Here is a 24,206-nt window from a genome sequence, read left to right as displayed (position 1 = left end):
ACTGTCATTTATAAGGTAACCACTGTGACTGTCATTTATATAGTAATCACTGTGACTGTCATTTATAAGGTAATCACTGTGACTGTCATTTATAAGGTAACCACTGTGACTGTCATTTATATAGTAATCACTGTGACTGTCATTTATAAAGTAATCACTGTGACTGTCATTTGTAAGGTAACCACTGTGACTGTCATTTATAAGGTAATCACTGTGACTGTCATTTATAAGATAATCACTGTGACTGTCATTTATAAGGTAACCACGGTGACTGTCATTTATAAGGTAATAACTACTGTGACTGTCATTTATAAAGTAATCACTGTGACTGTCATTTATAAGGTAACCACTGTGACTGTCATTTATAAAGTAATCACTGTGACTGTCATTTATAAGGTAATCACTGTGACTGTCATTTATATAGTAATCACTGTGACTGTCATTTATAAGGTAATCACTGTGACTGTCATTTATAAGGTAACCACTGTGACTCTCCTTTATATAGTAATCACTGTGACTGTCATTTATAAAGTAATCACTGTGACTGTCATTTGTAAGGTAACCACTGTGACTGTCATTTATAAGGTAATCACTGTGACTGTCATTTATAAGGTAATCACTGTGACTGTCATTTATAAGGTAACTACTGTGACTGTGATTTATAAAGTAATCACTGTGACTGTCATTTATAAGGTAACCACGGCGACTGTCATTTATAAGGTAATTACTGTGACTGTCATTTATAAGGTAACCACGGCGACTGTCATTTATAAGGTAATTACTGTGACTGTCATTTATAAGATAACCACTGTGATTATCATTTATAAGGTAATCACTGTGACTGTCACTTATAAGGTAACCACTGTGACTGTCATTTATAAGGTGACCACTGTGACTGTCATTTATAAGGGAATCACTGTGACTGTCATTTATAAGGTAACCACGACGACTGTCATTTATAAGGTAATTACTGTGACTGTCATTTATAAGATAACCACTGTGATTGTCATTTATAAGGTAATCACTGTGACTGTCACTTATAAGGTAACCACTGTGACTGTCATTTATAAGGTGACCACTGTGACTTATTTATAAGGTAACCACTGTGATTGTCATTTATAAGGTAACCACTGTGACTGTTATTTATAAGGTGACCACTGTGACTGTCATTTATAAGGTAATTATTGTCACTGTCATTTATAAAGTAATCACTGTGACTGTCATTTATAAGGTAACCACTGTGACTGTCATTTATAAAGTAATCATTGTGACTGTCATTTATAAGGTAATCACTGTGACTGTCATTTATAAAGTAATCACTGTGATTGTCACTTATAAGGTAACCACTGTGACTGTCATTTATAAGGTAACCACTGTGACTGTCATTTATAAAGTAATCACTGTGACTGTCATTTATAAGGTAATCACTGTGACTGTCATTTATAAAGTAATCACTGTGACTGTCATTCAAAAGGTAATCACTGTGACTGCCATTTATAAGGTAACCACTGTGACTGCATTTATAAGGTAATCACTGTAATTGTCATTTATAAGGTAATCACTGTGACTGTCATTTATAAGGTAACCACTGTGACTGTCATTTATAAAGTAATCACTGTGACTGTCATTTATAAGGTAACTACTGTGACTGTCATTTATAAAGTAATCACTGTGACTGTCATTTATAAGGTAACCACTGTGACTGTCAATTATAAAGTAACCACTGTGACTGTCATTTATAAGGTAACCACTGTGACTGTCATTTATAAAGTAATCACTGTGACTGTCATTTATAAGGTAACCACTGTGACTGTCATTTATATAGTAATCACTGTGACTGTCATTTATAAGGTAATCACTGTGACTGTCATTTATAAGGTAACCACTGTGACTGTCATTTATATAGTAATCACTGTGACTGTCATTTATAAAGTAATCACTATGACTGTCATTTGTAAGGTAACCACTGTGACTGTCATTTATAAAGTAATCACTGTGACTGTCATTTATAAGGTAATCACTGTGACTGTCATTTATAAGGTAACTACTGTGACTGTGATTTATAAAGTAATCACTGTGACTGTCATTTATAAGGTAACCACGACGACTGTCATTTATAAGGTAATTACTGTGACTGTCATTTATAAGATAACCACTGTGATTGTCATTTATAAGGTAATCACTGTGACTGTCACTTATAAGGTAACCACTGTGACTGTCATTTATAAGGTGACCACTGTGACTGTTATTTATAAGGTAACCACTGTGATTGTCATTTATAAGGTAACCACTGTGACTGTTATTTATAAGGTGACCACTGTGACTGTCATTTATAAGGTAATTATTGTCACTGTCATTTATAAAGTAATCACTGTGACTGTCATTTATAAGGTAACCACTGTGACTGTCATTTATAAAGTAATCATTGTGACTGTCATTTATAAGGTAATCACTGTGACTGTCATTTATAAAGTAATCACTGTGATTGTCACTTATAAGGTAACCACTGTGACTGTCATTTATAAGGTAACCACTGTGACTGTCATTTATAAGGTGACCACTGTGACTGTTATTTATAAGGTAACCACTGTGATTGTCATTTATAAGGTAACCACTGTGACTGTTATTTATAAGGTGTTACGGTTACCCTTAGTCTCGCTGAGAGATGGACCGCTTAGTAGCCTGGATCCCTATTGCTAAAGAGGGGAGAAGCTGCTTTCCATAGTATTCTATATGAGTCTCGCAAATATAGAATAATCTCCCTTAGCTGCAGTACAGCTAGGATACCCTTCTGCCCACAAAAACGAGTCAACGCTGCGATTGAGGGTCAAACAAGAACTCAGGACTGGGATGCCCAGCCTGCTTTTTATTAAGGTTACATGCACACAGGGCACTCCCAGGGGGAGAGGGGGGGAAGCACAAAATCCCCCATCACACATTTAGATAGAGAGCACTGTCCTTTGACAGGCCACAATAGGATTACAGTACTTAAGATAACAAGTTTACAAGTTCATCTTATCAATTAGCAGTCTGGCTCCAGAGGTGATTAGACAATAGTTTCTAAAAGCTGAAAAAAAAGAGTTAACTCTTTATGAAATGAAACTTGTTACAGTTTTCTTGGAGCCCTTCTTAGGCGCTGGCTTGCTGGTTCAGGCATTGCTGCTGGGAAATAAGCTCTTCACAACAAAATAACTAATGCTTCTGTAACATTGCTCCCTTTCTGTGGAACACTCTGGCAGACACGGTCTGACCCCTTTTCGGGGCAGACTAAGACTGTCCAGACCGCTGGTTATGCGGGGCTGAGGTCGGTTTGTCTGGACAACCCGTCGGCGTTGCCATTCTGTTTCCCAGGTCTGTAAGTAATGGTGAAATTGAAGGTTTGCAACGATAAGCTCCAACGTAATAGCCTGCCGTTATCTCCAGAGACCCGGTTCAGCCACACCAACGGGTTATGGTCGGTGACCAGAGTGAACTCCTGACCATATAAATAGGGAGTCAATTTCTTTAATGCCCACACCAAAGCCAAACACTCCTTTTCGACCGCTGCATAGCTGACTTCGCGGGGCAGGAGCTTCCGGCTGATGTAGGCAACTGGATGCTCCCCTCCATCTTCGCCTACTTGGCTGAGGACGGCTCCCAGCCCGAACATGGAAGCATCTGTATGGACGATAAAACGTTTGTTAAGGGCTGGGGCCGCCAAGACAGGAGCGTTAATTAGAGCATTTTTGAGAGCCTGGAAAGCCGTTTCACAGTGGGGAGACCACAGGACCTGTCGAGGTAAGTTCTTCTTGGTCAAGTCAGTCAGGGGTTTGGCAAGTGTGCTGTAGTCTGGTACGAACCGTCTATAGTACCCTGCCGTGCCCAGGAAGGCTAGGACCTGAGTCTTAGTGATGGGGGTGGGCCAATTGGCGACAGCTTCTATTTTGGCCGGCTCTGGTCGCTGCTTTCCACACCCCACCCGGTGACCCAGGTACTGTACCTCGGCCATCCCAAAGTGGCATTTTTCTGGCTTCAGAGTCAGGCCAGCAGCCCGGATCTGATCCAGAACCATTCCCACATGAGCTAAGTGGTCCTCCCAGGACTCACTGTGGATCGCTATGTCGTCCAGGTAGGCGCAAGCAAAACTCTGGAAGCCATCCAGGAGCCTATCCACCAAGCGCTGGAATGTAGCTGGGGCATTCTTCATCCCAAACGGCATTACCCTAAACTGATATAAGCCGAATGGGGTGACGAATGCCGACTTGGGGATAGCCTCCGGGGCCAGGGGAATCTGCCAGTAACCTTTGCAGAGGTCAATAGTGGTCAGGTAATTTCCCCTGGCTATACGATCGAGTAGCTCGTCTACCCTGGGCATAGGGTAAGCGTCCGTCACGGTATTTTCATTGAGCCTCCGATAGTCTACGCAGAACCGGGTGGTCCCATCTTTCTTGGGCACCAAGACAACTGGGGAGGCCCAGGGACTATCGGAGGGCTCAATTACCCTGAGCTGGAGCATCTCATCGATCTCCTTCTTCATTCCTGTCCTAACTGCTTCGGGGATTCGGTACGGAGCCTGGCGCAAGGGAGCTTGTCCCGGAGTATCTACCTGGTGGGTGGTTAAAGTAGTGTACCCTGGCTTCGGGGAGAAGGTGAGGTGTTTGGACTGGAGGAGTTGGTTGAGCTGCTCCCTTTCAGTGGGGCTAAGTCGGTCCCCTATCTGAACCTGCGCCACTATACCTGTGGGGAGGCTCTTTTCTAATAGGTCTGGAATGGGTAAACTGTCGGGGTCTTCCTGAGGGGAACAACATACGGCCGTCACGTTCTCTGGTCGCTCAAAATATTCCTTGAGCATGTTTACATGGAATGTCTTTCTAAGATTGTTGTCGTGGCAGCTAGCTATCACATAAGTGGTGTCTCCCCTTTTCTCTACGATCTGGTAGGGACCCTGCCAGGACGCCTGCAATTTGTCTGTCTTCACCGGCTTAAGTACTAACACCTTTTGTCCTATGGTGAAGATTCTCTTTCGGGCCCCCCGATCGTACCATACTTTCTGTCTTCTCTGGGCCAACTGGAGATTAGCCCGCACGGATTTGGCTAATTGCTCCATTCGGTCCCTGAGTTCCAGCACGTATGGCACAATTGGGACACCGTCAGCCTCCATCTCTCCCTCCCAGTGCTCCCGGATCAGGTTTAGGGGTCCCCGTACCTTTCTTCCGTAGAGCAACTCGAAGGGAGAGAACCCTGTCGTTTCCTGGGGCACCTCCCGATAAGCAAATAGGAGGTGCGGCAGGAAGCGTTCCCAGTCTCGGTATTCCTGAGTGAACGTCTTGAGCATTTGCTTGAGGGTCCCATTGAACCTCTCACACAGCCCGTTCGTCTGGGGGTGGTATGGGGAGCTTAGGAGGGACTTAATTTTGCAAACCTGCCAGAGTTGTTGGGTCAATTCAGCCGTAAATTGGGTGCCTCGGTCGGATAGGATTTCTTTTGGAAATCCTACCCGGGAGAACACCTGTACTAGTGCATTCGCTACCGTATCCGCTTGTATGTTGGATAGGGCGACAGCCTCTGGGTACCTGGTAGCGTAGTCCACTACGGTAAGAATGTATCGCTTACCGGAGGGACTAGAGGTAGCCAGTGGTCCCACTAGGTCAATAGCAACCCGGCTGAAGGGTTCCTCTACAATGGGCATATTTACTAGCTGGGCTTTAGGGTGATCGCCTCGCCTTCCTACTCGTTGACACACATCGCAGGTGTTACAGTAAGTTCTAACGTCAGCGTGCACCCCTGGCCAAAAGAACGTGTGAGTAATGCGGTGTAGGGTACGGGTAACGGCTAGGTGGCCTGCTAAGGGGATGTCGTGGCCTATTTTGAGGATTTCTTGACGGTATTTGTGGGGCACTACCAGCTGTCGCCTACGCTGTCCCCTTTTCTCTGTCCAGCGGTATAGTTTCCCTTTTTCCCATAAGAATGTTTCGTTATCTGCCCCGCCCCCTCCGGTCTCTGCTCGTTCCCGGTACTTTTGTAAGGTCGGGTCAGTCTTAGACTCTGCCTCGAAGGCATCTGGGGTGTCCCAGGGTATGGGGCCTAACCTGTCAGGCAAGGTCGGGGTAGGTCTTACCTGTGTCTCCCGCACTGGTGAGAGCTCTCGCTCCGTCCGGGCTTGGGCCCGTGTAGTCACTGGGTCCGCCTCGTTGTTGCATACTGGAGCATAGGCAGAAGTCATGGGGCCCAAATCGTTGCCCAGTAGTACTTCGGCAGGTAAATTATCCATTAGGCCCACGTTCACAGCCCCCTTTCCCGCTCCCCAATCAAGATGCACTTTAGCTGTTGGAATTTTGTACACATCCCCCCCCGCCACTCTAACGGCCACAGTCTGTCCGGATCGCTTGTGCTCTGGCACCAAATGACTCTGTACCAGCGTGATAGTAGCCCCTGTGTCTCGCAATCCCTCGGTAGATCGCCCCTCGAGCCATACCCTCTGCCGATGGTGCTGGCGGTTATCTGAGGCAGCATATACAGGGTCTGCCTCGTGAAGCGGCCCCACATATCCCTCCATAGGGGCCTCTTGGTTAACACAGAGGGCCCGGGCCGGACGATAGGACCCAGAGGGGTAATTGTAATTCCTGGGTGTCTGGTGCGTATTAAGGGGGCAGCTAGCCATGAAATGCCCTGGTTGCTTGCATCGGTGGCAAGTCGGTCTGGGACGCTCAGAGCTGTTATTGGGTGGTCCTGAGTGTCGGACGGGCCCTGTGGGCACCGGGGCTCGGAATTCAGCACGAGGGGGTGCACGGTAAACCTCTCTGGGTTCGACCCGTGCTGGAGCTCGGTAGTTCATGGGTTCGTGAAGACGGGAGTCATAATGTTCATCGGCCAATTTGGCTGCTTCTTCTAAGGTAGAAGGCCGCCTGTCTCGCAGCCATTCCTTCCCTTGCTGTTCCATGCCATTATAAAAATGTTCTAAGAGAAACAATTGTAAAATTTCCTCCCCAGTCACCGCTTTACTTCCGCTCAGCCAGTGATTTGCCGCTCTCCGCATTCGGTGCGCCCATTCCATATGGGTATCGTTAGGCTTCTTTTCCGTGCCCCGAAACTGTCGGCGATACGTGTCCGGAGTTACAGCGTACCGTCGCAACAGTGTCTCCTTAACTAGCTCATACTGTGTCACTTCCTCAGCACCCAGAGTACGAAAGGCTTCCAGGGCTCGCCCGGATAGTTTCCCAGACAATATCGTGGGCCACTCTCTGTTGGGAATCTGGTGCAGGGCACATTGCCTTTCGAAGTCCGCCAAATATTCATCAATCCCTGTCTCGCTCTCTAGGAAGGGTCGAAATGCCGCATAGGGTATCTTGGGCCTCCCAGCATTTTCGACAGGGATGATTACCTGCGGGGCTTCAGCATTGCGGTGTGCGTTCGCTAGGTTGAGTTCGTGGGCTCGAGTCTCTCGTATATCCTCGTCCGCCTCCGCCATCAACTGCTGTACCAATTCCATGGAGGGGTTCGGCCCGTATAATGAGAGCCTTTCCCGAACAATCCTGGTTTTTTCGTCACTAATCGTGGTCGGTGTTTCCGCCATTGTGAAGCTCTGATCCAGTTCGGTCAATTCTGCGATCAGCTCTCTCCTCGGCCGGTTGCTGGCGTACCCCCCTCTGCTTTCAAGTAAATCCTTTAGGGTTGTACGCTTCAATTTTTCGTAAGCGCTCTCCATCCGTTCTGTACCTCTCCTAGGAAATCCAGGAAAATCCCGCCGCTGCCGCCAAATGTTACGGTTACCCTTAGTCTCGCTGAGAGATGGACCGCTTAGTAGCCTGGATCCCTATTGCTAAAGAGGGGAGAAGCTGCTTTCCATAGTATTCTATATGAGTCTCGCAAATATAGAATAATCTCCCTTAGCTGCAGTACAGCTAGGATACCCTTCTGCCCACAAAAACGAGTCAACGCTGCGATTGAGGGTCAAACAAGAACTCAGGACTGGGATGCCCAGCCTGCTTTTTATTAAGGTTACATGCACACAGGGCACTCCCAGGGGGAGAGGGGGGGAAGCACAAAATCCCCCATCACACATTTAGATAGAGAGCACTGTCCTTTGACAGGCCACAATAGGATTACAGTACTTAAGATAACAAGTTTACAAGTTCATCTTATCAATTAGCAGTCTGGCTCCAGAGGTGATTAGACAATAGTTTCTAAAAGCTGAAAAAAAAGAGTTAACTCTTTATGAAATGAAACTTGTTACAGTTTTCTTGGAGCCCTTCTTAGGCGCTGGCTTGCTGGTTCAGGCATTGCTGCTGGGAAATAAGCTCTTCACAACAAAATAACTAATGCTTCTGTAACATAAGGTAACCACTGTGACTGTCATTTATAAGGTAACCACTGTGACTGTCATTTATAAAGTAATCACTGTGACTGTCATTTATAAGGTAATCACTGTGACTGTCATTTATAAAGTAATCACTGTGACTGTCATTCAAAAGGTAATCACTGTGACTGCCATTTATAAGGTAACCACTGTGACTGCATTTATAAGGTAATCACTGTAATTGTCATTTATAAGGTAATCACTGTGACTGTCATTTATAAGGTAACCACTGTGACTGTCATTTATAAAGTAATCACTGTGACTGTCATTTATAAGGTAACTACTGTGACTGTCATTTATAAAGTAATCACTGTGACTGTCATTTATAAGGTAACCACTGTGACTGTCATTTATAAAGTAATCACTGTGACTGTCATTTATAAAGTAACCACTGTGACTGTCATTTATAAGGTAACCACTGTGACTGTCATTTATAAAGTAATCACTGTGACTGTCATTTATAAGGTAACCACTGTGACTGTCATTTATAAGGTAACCACTGTGACTGTCATTTATATAGTAATCACTGTGACTGTCATTTATAAGGTAATCACTGTGACTGTCATTTATAAGGTAACCACTGTGACTGTCATTTATATAGTAATCACTGTGACTGTCATTTATAAAGTAATCACTATGACTGTCATTTGTAAGGTAACCACTGTGACTGTCATTTATAAAGTAATCACTGTGACTGTCATTTATAAGGTAATCACTGTGACTGTCATTTATAAGGTAACTACTGTGACTGTGATTTATAAAGTAATCACTGTGACTGTCATTTATAAGGTAACCACGGCAACTGTCATTTATAAGGTAATTACTGTGACTGTCATTTATAAGGTAACCACGGCGACTGTCATTTATAAGGTAATTACTGTGACTGTCATTTATAAGATAACCACTGTGATTGTCATTTATAAGGTAATCACTGTGACTGTCACTTATAAGGTAACCACTGTGACTGTCATTTATAAGGTGACCACTGTGACTGTCATTTATAAGGTAATCACTGTGACTGTCATTTATAAGGTAACCACGACGACTGTCATTTATAAGGTAATTACTGTGACTGTCATTTATAAGATAACCACTGTGATTGTCATTTATAAGGTAATCACTGTGACTGTCACTTATAAGGTAACCACTGTGACTGTCATTTATAAGGTGACCACTGTGACTGTTATTTATAAGGTAACCACTGTGATTGTCATTTATAAGGTAACCACTGTGACTGTTATTTATAAGGTGACCACTGTGACTGTCATTTATAAGGTAATTATTGTCACTGTCATTTATAAAGTAATCACTGTGACTGTCATTTATAAGGTAACCACTGTGACTGTCATTTATAAAGTAATCACTGTGACTGTCATTTATAAGGTAATCACTGTGACTGTCATTTATAAAGTAATCACTGTGATTGTCACTTATAAGGTAACCACTGTGACTGTCATTTATAAGGTAACCACTGTGACTGTCATTTATAAGGTGACCACTGTGACTGTTATTTATAAGGTAACCACTGTGATTGTCATTTATAAGGTAACCACTGTGACTGTCATTTATAAAGTAATCACTGTGACTGTCATTTATAAGGTAATCACTGTGACTGTCATTTATAAAGTAATCACTGTGACTGTCATTCAAAAGGTAATCACTGTGACTGCCATTTATAAGGTAACCACTGTGACTGCATTTATAAGGTAATCACTGTAATTGTCATTTATAAGGTAATCACTGTGACTGTCATTTATAAGGTAACCACTGTGACTGTCATTTATAAAGTAATCACTGTGACTGTCATTTATAAGGTAATCACTGTGACTGTCATTTATAAGGTAACTACTGTGACTGTCATTTATAAAGTAATCACTGTGACTGTCATTTATAAGGTAACCACTGTGACTGTCATTTATAAAGTAATAACTGTGACTGTCATTTATAAGGTAACTACTGTGACTGTCATTTATATAGTAATCACTGTGACTGTCATTTGTAAGGTAACCACTGTGACTGTCATTTGTAAGGTAACCACTGTGACTGTCATTTATAAGGTAATCACTGTGACTGTCATTTATAAAGTAATCACTGTGACTGTCATTTATAAGGTAATCACTGTGACTGTCATTTATAAGGTAACTACTGTGACTGTCATTTATAAGATAATCACTGTGACTGTCATTTATAAGGTAACCACGGTGACTGTCATTTATAAGGTAATTACTGTGACTGTCATTTATAAGATAACCACTGTGATTGTCATTTATAAGGTAATCACTGTGACTGTCATTTATAAGGTAACCACTGTGACTGTCATTTATAAGGTGACCACTGTGACTGTTATTTATAAGGTAATTATTGTCACTGTCATTTATAAAGTAATCACTGTGACTGTCATTTATAAGGTAACCACTGTGACTGTCATTTATAAGGTAACTACTGTGACTGTCATTTATAAAGTAATCACTGTGACTGTCATTTATAAGGTAATCACTGTGACTGTCATTTATAAAGTTATCACTGTGACTGTCACTTATAAGGTAACCACTGTCACTGTCATTTATAAGGTAACCACTGTGACTGTCATTTATAAGGTGACCACTGTGACTGTTATTTATAAGGTAACCCCTGTAATTGTCATTTATAAGGTAACCACTGTGACTGTTATTTATAAGGTAACCACTGTGACTGTCATTTATAAGGTAACCACTGTGACTGTCATTTATAAAGTAATCACTGTGACTGTCATTTATAAGATAATCACTGTGACTGTCATTTATAAAGTAATCACTGTGACTGTCATTTATAAGGTAATCACTGTGACTGCCATTTATAAGGTAACCACTGTGACTGCATTTATAAGGTAATCACTGTGATTGTCATTTATAAGGTAATCACTGTGACTGTCATTTATATGGTAACCACTGTGACTGTAATTTATAAAGTAATCACTGTGACTGTCATTTATAAGGTAATCACTGTGACTGTCATTTATAAGGTAACCACTGTGACTGTCATTTATAAAGTAATCACTGTGACTGTCATTTATAAGGTAATCACTGTGACTGTCATTTATAAAGTAATCACTGTGACTGTCATTTATAAGGTAACTACTGTGACTGTCATATATAAAGTAATCACTGTGATTGTCATTTATAAGGTAACTACTGTGACTGTCATATATAAAGTAATCACTGTGACTGTCATTTATAAGGTAATCACTGTGACTGCCATTTATAAGGTAACCACTGTGACTGCATTTATAAGGTAATCACTGTGATTGTCATTTATAAGGTAATCACTGTGACTGTCATTTATAAGGTAACCACTGTGACTGTCATTTATAAAGTAATCACTGTGACTGTCATTTATAAGGTAATCACTGTCAGGGCCGGACTGGGAATAAAAAGCAGCCCTGGAAAAATATGAAGACCAGCCCTATTTTCAATTGAGTCGTTAGAATACACATGCCCCATTTTTCTCAAAGGGGATTGTTGGGACACTACTTCCCCAATATTTTTTTCAAAATTAAATTATATTACTTTGTATTAAAATACAAATGTCAGATTGATGTTATATAGCACCCCTACAACCAAATTGAATCCATTAATAACCTTTTAAAATTGTAGCTTTCCAGCCCCAGCTGCTGCAGCCCACCGGGAAATCTCCTGGTGTCCTGGTAGGCCAATCCGGCCCTGATCACTGTGACTGTCATTTATATGGTAACCACTGTGACTGTCATTTATAAAGTAATCACTGTGACTGCCATTTATAAGGTAACTACTGTGACTGTCATATATAAAGTAATCACTGTGACTGTCATTTATAAGGTAACTACTGTGACTGTCATTTATAAGGTAATCACTGTGACTGTCATTTATAAGGTAACTACTGTGACTGTCATTTATAACGTAATCACTGTGACTGTCATTTATAAGGTAACCACTGTGACTGTCATTTATAAGGTAACCACGGTGACTGTCATTTATAAGGTAATCACTGTGACTGTCATTTATAAGGTAACCACTGTGATTGTCATTTATAAGGTAACCACTGTGACTCAGGTAATCACTGTGACTGTCATTTATAAGGTAATCACTGTGACTGTCACTCAAAGCTTTTTTTTTCCTTTGCTTTTTTTTTTTAAATCAACTTTAATGTAACAAACAACCTATAGACAATAATTCTGAAAACGAAACATTTTGCAGCTTTCTTGTTCTTCTTAATGTGCACTCACAGTGGTTTATGCTGACTGTCATTTATAAGTTAACCACTGTGACTGTCATTTATAAGTTAACCACTGTGACTGTCATTTATAAATTGACCACTTTAATGTAACAAACAACCTATAGACAATAATTCTGAAAACGAAACATTTTGCAGCTTTCTTGTTCTTCTTAATGTGCACTCACAGTGGTTTATGCTGACTGTCATTTATAAAGTAACCACTGTGACTGTCATTTATAAGGTAACCACTGTGACTGTCATTTATAAGGTAATCACTGTGACTGTCATTTATAAGGTAACCACTGTGACTGTCATTTATAAAGTAATCACTGTGACTGTCATTTATAAGGTAACCACTGTGACTGTCATTTATATAGTAATCACTGTGACTGTCATTTATAAGGTAATCACTGTGACTGTCATTTATCAGGTAACCACTGTGACTGTCATTTATATAGTAATCACTGTGACTGTCATTTATATAGTAATCACTGTGACTGTCATTTGTAAGGTAACCACTGTGACTGTCATTTATAAAGTAATCACTGTGACTGTCATTTATAAGGTAATCACTGTGACTGTCATTTATAAGGTAACTACTGTGACTGTCATTTATAAAGTAATCACTGTGACTGTCATTTATAAGGTAACCACGGCGACTGTCATATATAAGGTAATTACTGTGACTGTCATTTATAAGGTAACCACTGTGACTGTCATTTATAAGGTAACCACGGCGACTGTCATTTATAAGGTAATTACTGTGACTGTCATTTATAAGATAACCACTGTGATTGTCATTTATAAGTTAATCACTGTGACTGTCACTTATAAGGTAACCACTGTGACTGTCATTTATAAGGTGACCACTGTGACTGTCATTTATAAGGTAATCACTGTGACTGTCATTTATAAGGTAACCACGGCGACTATCATTTATAAGGTAATTACTGTGACTGTCATTTATAAGATAACCACTGTGATTGTCATTTATAAGGTAATCACTGTGACTGTCACTTATAAGGTAACCACTGTGACTGTCATTTATAAGGTGACCACTGTTACTGTTATTTATAAGGTAACCACTGTGATTGTCATTTATAAGGTAACCACTGTGACTGTTATTTATAAGGTGACCACTGTGACTGTCATTTATAAGGTAATTATTGTCACTGTCATTTATAAAGTAATCACTGTGACTGTCATTTATAAGGTAACCACTGTGACTGTCATTTATAAAGTAATCACTGTGACTGTCATTTATAAGGTAATCACTGTGACTGTCATTTATAAGGTAACCACTGTGACTGTCATTTATAAAGTAATCACTGTGACTGTCATTTATAAGGTAACTACTGTGACTGTCATATATAAAGTAATCACTGTGACTGTCATTTATAAGGTAACTACTGTGACTGTCATTTATAAGGTAATCACTGTGACTGTTATTTATAAGGTAACCACGGTGACTGTCATTTATAAGGTAATCACTGTGACTGTCATTTATAAGGTAACCACTGTGATTGTCATTTATAAGGTAACCACTGTGACTCAGGTAATCACTGTGACTGTCATTCAAAGGCAACCACTGTGACTGTCATTTATAAGGTAATCACTGTGACTGTCACTCAAAGCTTTTTTTTTCCTTTGCTTTTTTTTTTTAAATCAACTTTAATGTAACAAACAACCTATAGACAATAATTCTGAAAACGAAACATTTTGCAGCTTTCTTGTTCTTCTTAATGTGCACTCACAGTGGTTTATGCTGACTGTCATTTATAAGTTAACCACTGTGACTGTCATTTATAAGTTAACCACTGTGACTGTCATTTATACATTGACCACTGTGACTGTCATTTACAAAGTAACCACTGTGACTGTCACTTATAAGGTAACCACTGTGACTGTCATTTATAAGGTAACCACTGTGACTGTCATTTATAAAGTAACCACTGTGACTGTCATTTATAAGGTAATCACTGTGACTGTCATTTATAAGGTAACCACTGTGACTGTCATTTATAAAGTAATCACTGTGACTGTCATTTATAAGGTAACCACTGTGACTGTCATTTATATAGTAATCACTGTGACTGTCATTTATAAGGTAATCACTGTGACTGTCATTTATCAGGTAACCACTGTGACTGTCATTTATATAGTAATCACTGTGACTGTCATTTATAAAGTAATCACTGTGACTGTCATTTGTAAGGTAACCACTGTGACTGTCATTTGTAAGGTAACCACTGTGACTGTCATTTATAAAGTAATCACTGTGACTGTCATTTGAAAGGTAATCACTGTGACTGTCATTTATAAGGTAACTACTGTGACTGTGATTTATAAAGTAATCACTGTGACTGTCATTTATAAGGTAACCACGGCGACTGTCATTTATAAGGTAATTACTGTGACTGTCATTTATAAGGTAACCACTGTGACTGTCATTTATAAGGTAACCACGGCGACTGTCATTTATAAGGTAATTACTGTGACTGTCATTTATAAGATAACCACTGTGATTGTCATTTATAAGGTAATCACTGTGACTGTCACTTAGAAGGTAACCACTGTGACTGTCATTTATAAGGTGACCACTGTGACTGTCATTTATAAGGTAATCACTGTTACTGTCATTTATAAGGTAACAACGGCGACTGTCATTTATAAGGTAATCACTGTGATTGTCACTTATAAGGTAACCACTGTGACTGTCATTTATAAGGTAACGACTGTGACTGTCATTTATAAGGTGACCACTGTGACTGTTATTTATAAGGTAACCACTGTGATTGTCATTTATAAGGTAACCACTGTGACTGTTATTTATAAGGTAACCACTGTGACTGTCATTTATAAAGTAATCACTGTGACCGTCATTTATAAGGTAATCACTGTGACTGTCATTTATAAAGTAATCACTGTGACTGTCATTCAAAAGGTAATCACTGTGACTGCCATTTATAAGGTAATCACTGTGACTGTCATTTATAAGGTAACCACTGTGACTGTCATTTATAAAGTAATCACTGTGACTGTCATTTATAAGGTAATCACTGTGACTGTCATTTATAAGGTAACTACTGTGACTGTCATTTATAAAGTAATCACTGTGACTGTCATTTATAAGGTAACCACTGTGACTGTCATTTATAAAGTAATCACTGTGACTGTCATTTATAAGGTAATCACTGTGACTGTCATTTATAAGGTAACCACTGTGACTGTCATTTATATAGTAATCACTGTCACTGTCATTTGTAAGGTAACCACTGCGACTGTCATTTATAAAGTAATCACTGTGACTGTCACTTATAAGGTAACCACTGTGACTGTCATTTATAAGGTGACCACTGTGACTGTCATTTATAAAGTAATCACTGTGACTGTCATTTATAAGGTAACCACAGCGACTGTCATTTATAAGGTAATTACTGTGACTGTCATTTATAAGATAACCACTGTGATTGTCATTTATAAGGTAATCACTGTGACTGTCACTTATAAGTTAACCACTGTGACTGTCATTTATAAGGTGACCACTGTGACTGTCATTTATAAGGTAATCACTGTGACTGTCATTTATAAGGTAATTACTGTGACTGTCATTTATAAGATAACCACTGTGATTGTCATTTATAAGGTAACCACTGTGACTGTTATTTATAAGGTAACCACTGTGATTGTCATTTATAAGGTAACCACTGTGACTGTCATTTATAAGTTAATTATTGTCACTGTCATTTATAAAGTAATCACTGTGACTGTCATTTATAAGGTAACCACTGTGACTGTCATTTATAAAGTAATCACTGTGACTGTCATTTATAAGGTAATCACTGTGACTGTCATTTATAAAGTAATCACTGTGATTGTCACTTATAAGGTAACCACTGTGACTGTCATTTATAAGGTAACCACTGTGACTGTCATTTATAAGGTGACCACTGTGACTGTTATTTATAAGGTAACCACTGTGATTGTCATTTATAAGGTAATCACTGTGACTGTTATTTATAAGGTAACCACTGTGACTGTCATTTATAAGGTAACCACTGTGACTGTCATTTATAAAGTAATCACTGTGACTGTCATTTATAAGGTAATCACTGTGACTGTCATTTATAAAGTAATCACTGTGACTGTCATTCAAAAGGTAATCACTGTGACTGCCATTTATAAGGTAATCACTGTAATTGTCATTTATAAGGTAACCACTGTGACTGTCATTTATAAAGTAATCACTGTGACTGTCATTTATAAGGTAATCACTGTGACTGTCATTTATAAGGTAACTACTGTGACTGTCATTTATAAGGTAACCACTGTGACTGTAATTTATAAAGTAATCACTGTGACTGTCATTTATAAGGTAATCACTGTGACTGTCATTTATAAGGTAACCACTGTGACTGTCATTTATATAGTAATCAGAGTGACTGTCATTTGTAAGGTAACCACTGTGACTGTCATTTATAAAGTAATCACTGTGACTGTCATTTATAAGGTAATCACTGTGACTGTCATTTATAATGTAATTACTGTGACTGTCATTTATAAAGTAATCACTGTGACTGTCATTTATAAGGTAATCACTGTGACTGTCATTTATAAGGTAACTACTGTGACTGTCATTTATAAGATAATCACTGTGACTGTCATTTATAAGGTAACCACGGTGACTGTCATTTATAAGGTAATTACTGTGACTGTCATTTATAAGGTAACCACTGTGACTGTCATTTATAAGGTAACCACGGCGACTGTCATTTATAAGGTAATTACTGTGACTGTCATTTATAAGATAACCACTGTGACTGTCATTTATAAAGTAATCACTGTGACTGTAATTTATAAGGTAATCACTGTGACTGTCATTCATAAGGTAACTACTGTGACTGTCATTTATAAAGTAATCACTGTGACTGTCATTTATAAGGTAACCACTGTGACTGTCATTTATAAAGTAATCACTGTGACTGTCATTTATAAGGTAATCACTGTGACTGTCATTTATAAGGTAACCACTGTGACTGTCATTTATATAGTAATCACCGTCACTGTCATTTGTAAGGTAACCACTGCGACTGTCATTTATAAAGTAATCACTGTGACTGTCACTTATAAGGTAACCACTGTGACTGTCATTTATAAGGTAATCACTGTGACTGTCACTTATAAGGTAACCGCTGTGACTGTCATTTATAAGGTGACCACTGTGACTGTCATTTATAAGGTAATCACTGTGACTGTCATTTATAAGGTAACCACGGCGACTGTCATTTATAAGGTAATTACTGTGACTGTCATTTATAAGGTAACCACGGCGACTGTCATTTATAAGGTAATTACTGTGACTGTCATTTATAAGATAACCACTGTGATTGTCATTTATAAGGTAATCACTGTGACTGTCACTTATAAGGTAACCACTGTGACTGTCATTTATAAGGTGACCACTGTGACTGTTATTTATAAGGTAACCACTGTGATTGTCATTTATAAGGTAACCACTGTGACTGTTATTTATAAGGTAACCACTGTGACTGTCATTTATAAAGTAATCACTGTGACTGTCATTTATAAGGTAATCACTGAGACTGTCATTTATAAGGTAATCACTGTGACTGTCATTCAAAAGGTAATCACTGTGACTGCCATTTATAAGGTAATCACTGTAATTGTCATTTATAAGGTAATCACTGTGACTGTCATTTATAAGGTAACCACTGTGACTGTCATTTATAAAGTAATCACTGTGACTGTCATTTATAAGGTAATCACTGTGACTGTCATTTATAAGGTAACTACTGTGACTGTCATTTATAAAGTAATCACTGTGACTGTCATTTATAAGGTAACCACTGTGACTGTCATTTATAAAGTAATCACTGTGACTGTCATTTATAAGGTAATCACTGTGACTGTCATTTATAAGGTAACCACTGTGACTGTCATTTATATAGTAATCACCGTCACTGTCATTTGTAAGGTAACCACTGCGACTGTTATTTATAAAGTAATCACTGTGACTGTCACTTATAAGGTAACCACTGTGACTGTCATTTATAAGGTAATCACTGTGACTGTCATTTATAAGGTAACCACGGCGACTGTCATTTATAAGGTAATTACTGTGACTGTCATTTATAAGATAACCACTGTGATTGTCATTTATAAGGTAATCACTGTGACTGTCACTTATAAGGTAACCACTGTGACTGTCATTTATAAGGTGACCACTGTGACTGTCATTTATAAGGTAATCACTGTGACTGTCATTTATAAGGTAACCACGGCGACTGTCATTTATAAGGTAATTACTGTGACTGTCATTTATAAGATAACCACTGTGACTGTCACTTATAAGGTAACCACTGTGACTGTCATTTATAAGGTAACCACTGTGACTGTCATTTATAAGGTAACCACTGTGACTGTTATTTATAAGGTGACCACTGTGACTGTCATTTATAAGGTAATTATTGTCACTGTCATTTATAAAGTAATCACTGTGACTGTCATTTATAAGGTAACCACTGTGACTGTCATTTATAAAGTAATCACTGTGACTGTCATTTATAAGGTAATCACTGTGACTGTCATTTATAAAGTAATCACTGTGATTGTCACTTATAAGGTAACCACTGTGACTGTCATTTATAAGGTAACCACTGTGACTGTCATTTATAAGGTGACCACTGTGACTGTTATTTATAAGGTAACCACTGTGATTGTCATTTATAAGGTAACCACTGTGACTGTTATTTATAAGGTAACCACTGTGACTGTCATTTATAAGGTAACCACTGTGACTGTCATTTATAAAGTAATCACTGTGACTGTCATTTATAAGGTAATCACTGTGACTGTCATTTATAAAGTAATCACTGTGACTGTCATTCAAAAGGTAATCACTGTGACTGCCATTTATAAGGTAATCACTGTAATTGTCATTTATAAGGTAATCACTGTGACTGTCATTTATAAGGTAACCACTGTGACTGTCATTTATAAAGTAATCACTGTGACTGTCATTTATAAGGTAATCACTGTGACTGTCATTTATAAGGTAACTACTGTGACTGTCATTTATAAAGTAATCACTGTGACTGTCATTTATAAGGTAACCACTGTGACTGTCATTTATAAAGTAATCACTGTGACTGTCATTTATATGGTGACCACTGTGACTGTCATTTATATAGTAATCACCGTGACTGTCATTTATAAGGTAACCACTGTGACTGTCATTTATAAAGTAATCACTCTGACTGTCATTTATATGGTGACCACTGTGACTGTCATTTATATAGTAATCACCGTGACTGTCATTTATAAGGTAACCACTGTGACTGTCATTTATATAGTAATCACCGTCACTGTCATTTGTAAGGTAACCACTGCGACTGTCATTTATAAAGTAATCACTGTGACTGTCACTTATAAGGTAACCACTGTGACTGTCATTTATAAGGTAATCACTGTGACTGTCATTTATAAGGTAACCACGGCGACTGTCATTTATAAGGTAATTACTGTGACTGTCATTTATAAGATAACCACTGTGATTGTCATTTATAAGGTAATCACTGTGACTGTCACTTATAAGGTAACCACTGTGACTGTCATTTATAAGGTGACCACTGTGACTGTCATTTATAAGGTAATCACTGTGACTGTCATTTATAAGGTAACCACGGCGACTGTCATTTATAAGGTAACCACTGTTACTGTTATTTATAAGGTGACCACTGTGACTGTCATTTATAAGGTAATTATTGTCACTGTCATTTATAAAGTAATCACTGTGACTGTCATTTATAAGGTAACCACTGTGACTGTCATTTATAAAGTAATCACTGTGACTGTCATTTATAAGGTAATCACTGTGACTGTCATTTATAAAGTAATCACTGTGATTGTCACTTATAAGGTAACCACTGTGACTGTCATTTATAAGGTAACCACTGTGACTGTCATTTATAAGGTGACCACTGTGACTGTTATTTATAAGGTAACCACTGTGATTGTCATTTATAAGGTAACCACTGTGACTGTTATTTATAAGGTAACCACTGTGACTGTCATTTATAAAGTAATCACTGTGACTGTCATTTATAAGGTAATCACTGTGACTGTCATTTATAAAGTAATCACTGTGACTGTCATTCAAAAGGTAATCACTGTGACTGCCATTTATAAGGTAATCACTGTAATTGTCATTTATAAGGTAATCACTGTGACTGTCATTTATAAGGTAACCACTGTGGCTGTCATTTATAAAGTAATCACTGTGACTGTCATTTATAAGGTAATCACTGTGACTGTCATTTATAAGGTAACTACTGTGACTGTCATTTATAAAGTAATCACTGTGACTGTCATTTATAAGGTAACCACTGTGACTGTCATTTATATGGTGACCACTGTGACTGTCATTTATATAGTAATCACTGTGACTGTCATTTGTAAGGTAACCACTGTGACTGTCATTTGTAAGGTAACCACTGTGACTGTCATTTATAAGGTAATTACTGTGACTGTCATTTATAAAGTAATCACTGTGACTGTCATTTATAAAGTAATCACTGTGACTGTCATTTATAAGGTAATCACTGTGACTGTCATTTATAAGGTAACTACTGTGACTGTCATTTATAAGATAATCACTGGGACTGTCATTTATAAGGTAACCACGGTGACTGTCATTTATAAGGTAATTACTGTGACTGTCATTTATAAGATAACCACTGTGATTGTCATTTATAAGGTAATCACTGTGACTGTCACTTATAAGGTAACCACTGTGACTGTCATTTATAAGGTAACCACTGTGACTGTCATTTATAAGGTGACCACTGTGACTGTTATTTATAAGGTAACGACTGTTATTGTCATTTATAAGGTAACCACTGTGACTGTTATTTATAAGGTAATTATTGTCACTGTCATTTATAAAGTAATCACTGTGACTGTCATTTATAAGGTAACCACTGTGACTGTCATTTATAAGGTAACTACTGTGACTGTCATTTATAAAGTAATCACTGTGACTGTTATTTATAAGGTAACCACTGTGACTGTCATTTATAAGGTAACCACTGTGACTGTCAATTATAAGGTGACCACTGTGACTGTTATTTATAAGGTAACCCCTGTAATTGTCATTTATAAGGTAACCACTGTGACTGTTATTTATAAGGTAACCACTGTGACTGTCATTTATAAGGTAACCACTGTGACTGTCATTTATAAAGTAATCACTGTGACTGTCATTTATAAGGTAATCACTGTGACTGTCATTTATAAAGTAATCACTGTGACTGTCATTTATAAGGTAATCACTGTGACTGCCATTTATAAGGTAACCACTGTGACTGCCATTTATAAGGTAACCACTGTGACTGCATTTATAAGGTAATCACTGTGATTGTCATTTATAAGGTAATCACTGTGACTGTCATTTATAAAGTAATCACTGTGACTGTCATTTATAAGGTAATCACTGTGACTGTCATTTATAAGGTAACCACTGTGACTGCCATTTATAAGGTATCTACTGTGACTGTCATATATAAAGTAATCACTGTGACTGTCATTTATAAGGTAACTACTGTGACTGTCATTTATAAGGTAATCACTGTGACTGTCATTTATAAGGTAACCACTGTGACTGTCATTTATAAGGTAATCACTGTGACTGTCATTTATAAGGTAACCACTGTGACTCAGGTAATCACTGTGACTGTCATTCAAAGGCAACCACTGTGACTGTCATTTATAAGGTAATCACTGTGACTCATTTATAAGGTAATCACTGTGACTGTCATTTATAAAGTAATCACTGTGACTGTCATTTATATGGTAACCACTGTGACTGTCATTTATAAGGTAATCACTGTGACTGTCATTTATAAAATAATCACTGTGACTGTCATTTATAAGATAACCACTGTAACTGTCATTTATAAGGTAACCACTGTTACTGTCATTTATAAGGTAATCACTGTGATTGTTATTTATAAAGTAATCACTGTGACTGTCATTTATAAGGAAACCACATTGACTGTCATTTATAAGGTAACCACTGTGACTGTCATTTATAAGGTAACCACTGTGACTGTAATTGTGACTGTCATTTATAAAGTAACCACTGTGACTGTCATTTATAAGGTAACCACTGTGACTGTCAATTATAAGGTAATCACTGTGACTGTCATTTATAAGGTAATTACTGTGACTGTCATTTATAAAGTAATCACTGTGACTGTCATTTATAAGGTAATCACTGTGACTGTCATTTATAAGGTAACTACTGTGACTGTCATTTATAAGATAATCACTGTGACTGTCATTTATAAGGTAACCACGGTGACTGTCATTTATAAGGTAATTACTGTGACTGTCATTTATAAGATAACCACTGTGATTGTCATTTATAAGGTAATCACTGTGACTGTCACTTATAAGGTAACCACTGTGACTGTCATTTATAAGGTAACCACTGTGACTGTCATTTATAAGGTGACCACTGTGACTGTTATTTATAAGGTAACGACTGTTATTGTCATTTATAAGGTAACCACTGTGACTGTTATTTATAAGGTAATTATTGTCACTGTCATTTATAAAGTAATCACTGTGACTGTCATTTATAAGGTAACCACTGTGACTGTCATTTATAAGGTAACTACTGTGACTGTCATTTATAAAGTAATCACTGTGACTGTCATTTATAAGGTAATCACTGTGACTGTCATTTATAAAGTAATCACTGTGACTGTCACTTATAAGTTTACCACTGTGACTGTCATTTATAAGGTAACCACTGTGACTGTCATTTATAAGGTGACCACTGTGACTGTTATTTATAAGGTAACCCCTGTAATTGTCATTTATAAGGTAACCACTGTGACTGTTATTTATAAGGTAACCACTGTGACTGTCATTTATAAGGTAACCACTGTGACTGTCATTTATAAGGTGACCACTGTGACTGTTATTTATAAGGTAACCCCTGTAATTGTCATTTATAAGGTAACCACTGTGACTGTTATTTATAAGGTAACCACTGTGACTGTCATTTATAAGGTAACCACTGTGACTGTCATTTATAAGGTAATCACTGTGACTGTCATTTATAAGGTAACCACTGTGATTGTCATTTATAAGGTAACCACTGTGACTCAGGTAATCACTGTGACTGTCATTCAAAGGCAACCACTGTGACTGTCATTTATAAGGTAATCACTGTGACTCATTTATAAGGTAATCACTGTGACTGTCATTTATAAAGTAATCACTGTGACTGTCATTTATATGGTAACCACTGTGACTGTCATTTATAAGGTAATCACTGTGACTGTCATTTATAAAATAATCACTGTGACTGTCATTTATAAGATAACCACTGTAACTGTCATTTATAAGGTAACCACTGTTACTGTCATTTATAAGGTAATCACTGTGATTGTTATTTATAAAGTAATCACTGTGACTGTCATTTATAAGGAAACCACATTGACTGTCATTTATAAGGTAACCACTGTGACTGTCATTTATAAGGTAACCACTGTGACTGTAATTGTGACTGTCATTTATAAAGTAACCACTGTGACTGTCATTTATAAGGTAA

The 24,206-nt window shown here is 38.3% G+C and overlaps 1 protein-coding gene across 1 annotated transcript in view; it reads right to left on the bottom strand.

The window, feature by feature from the left end:
- The window catches only part of LOC128661351 (zinc finger protein 585A), a 1,234,370-nt gene that overhangs the window by 747,856 nt on the left and 462,308 nt on the right, over nt 1–24,206 (bottom strand). The gene's annotated exons all lie outside the window — the stretch shown is intronic.

Source organism: Bombina bombina, chromosome 5, assembly GCF_027579735.1.
Source record: "Bombina bombina isolate aBomBom1 chromosome 5, aBomBom1.pri, whole genome shotgun sequence".
In the NCBI taxonomy this organism is placed as follows: domain Eukaryota; kingdom Metazoa; phylum Chordata; class Amphibia; order Anura; family Bombinatoridae; genus Bombina; species Bombina bombina.
Note: the sequence above shows the minus strand (reverse complement) of the source record. Positions and strands in the feature narration are given on the sequence as shown.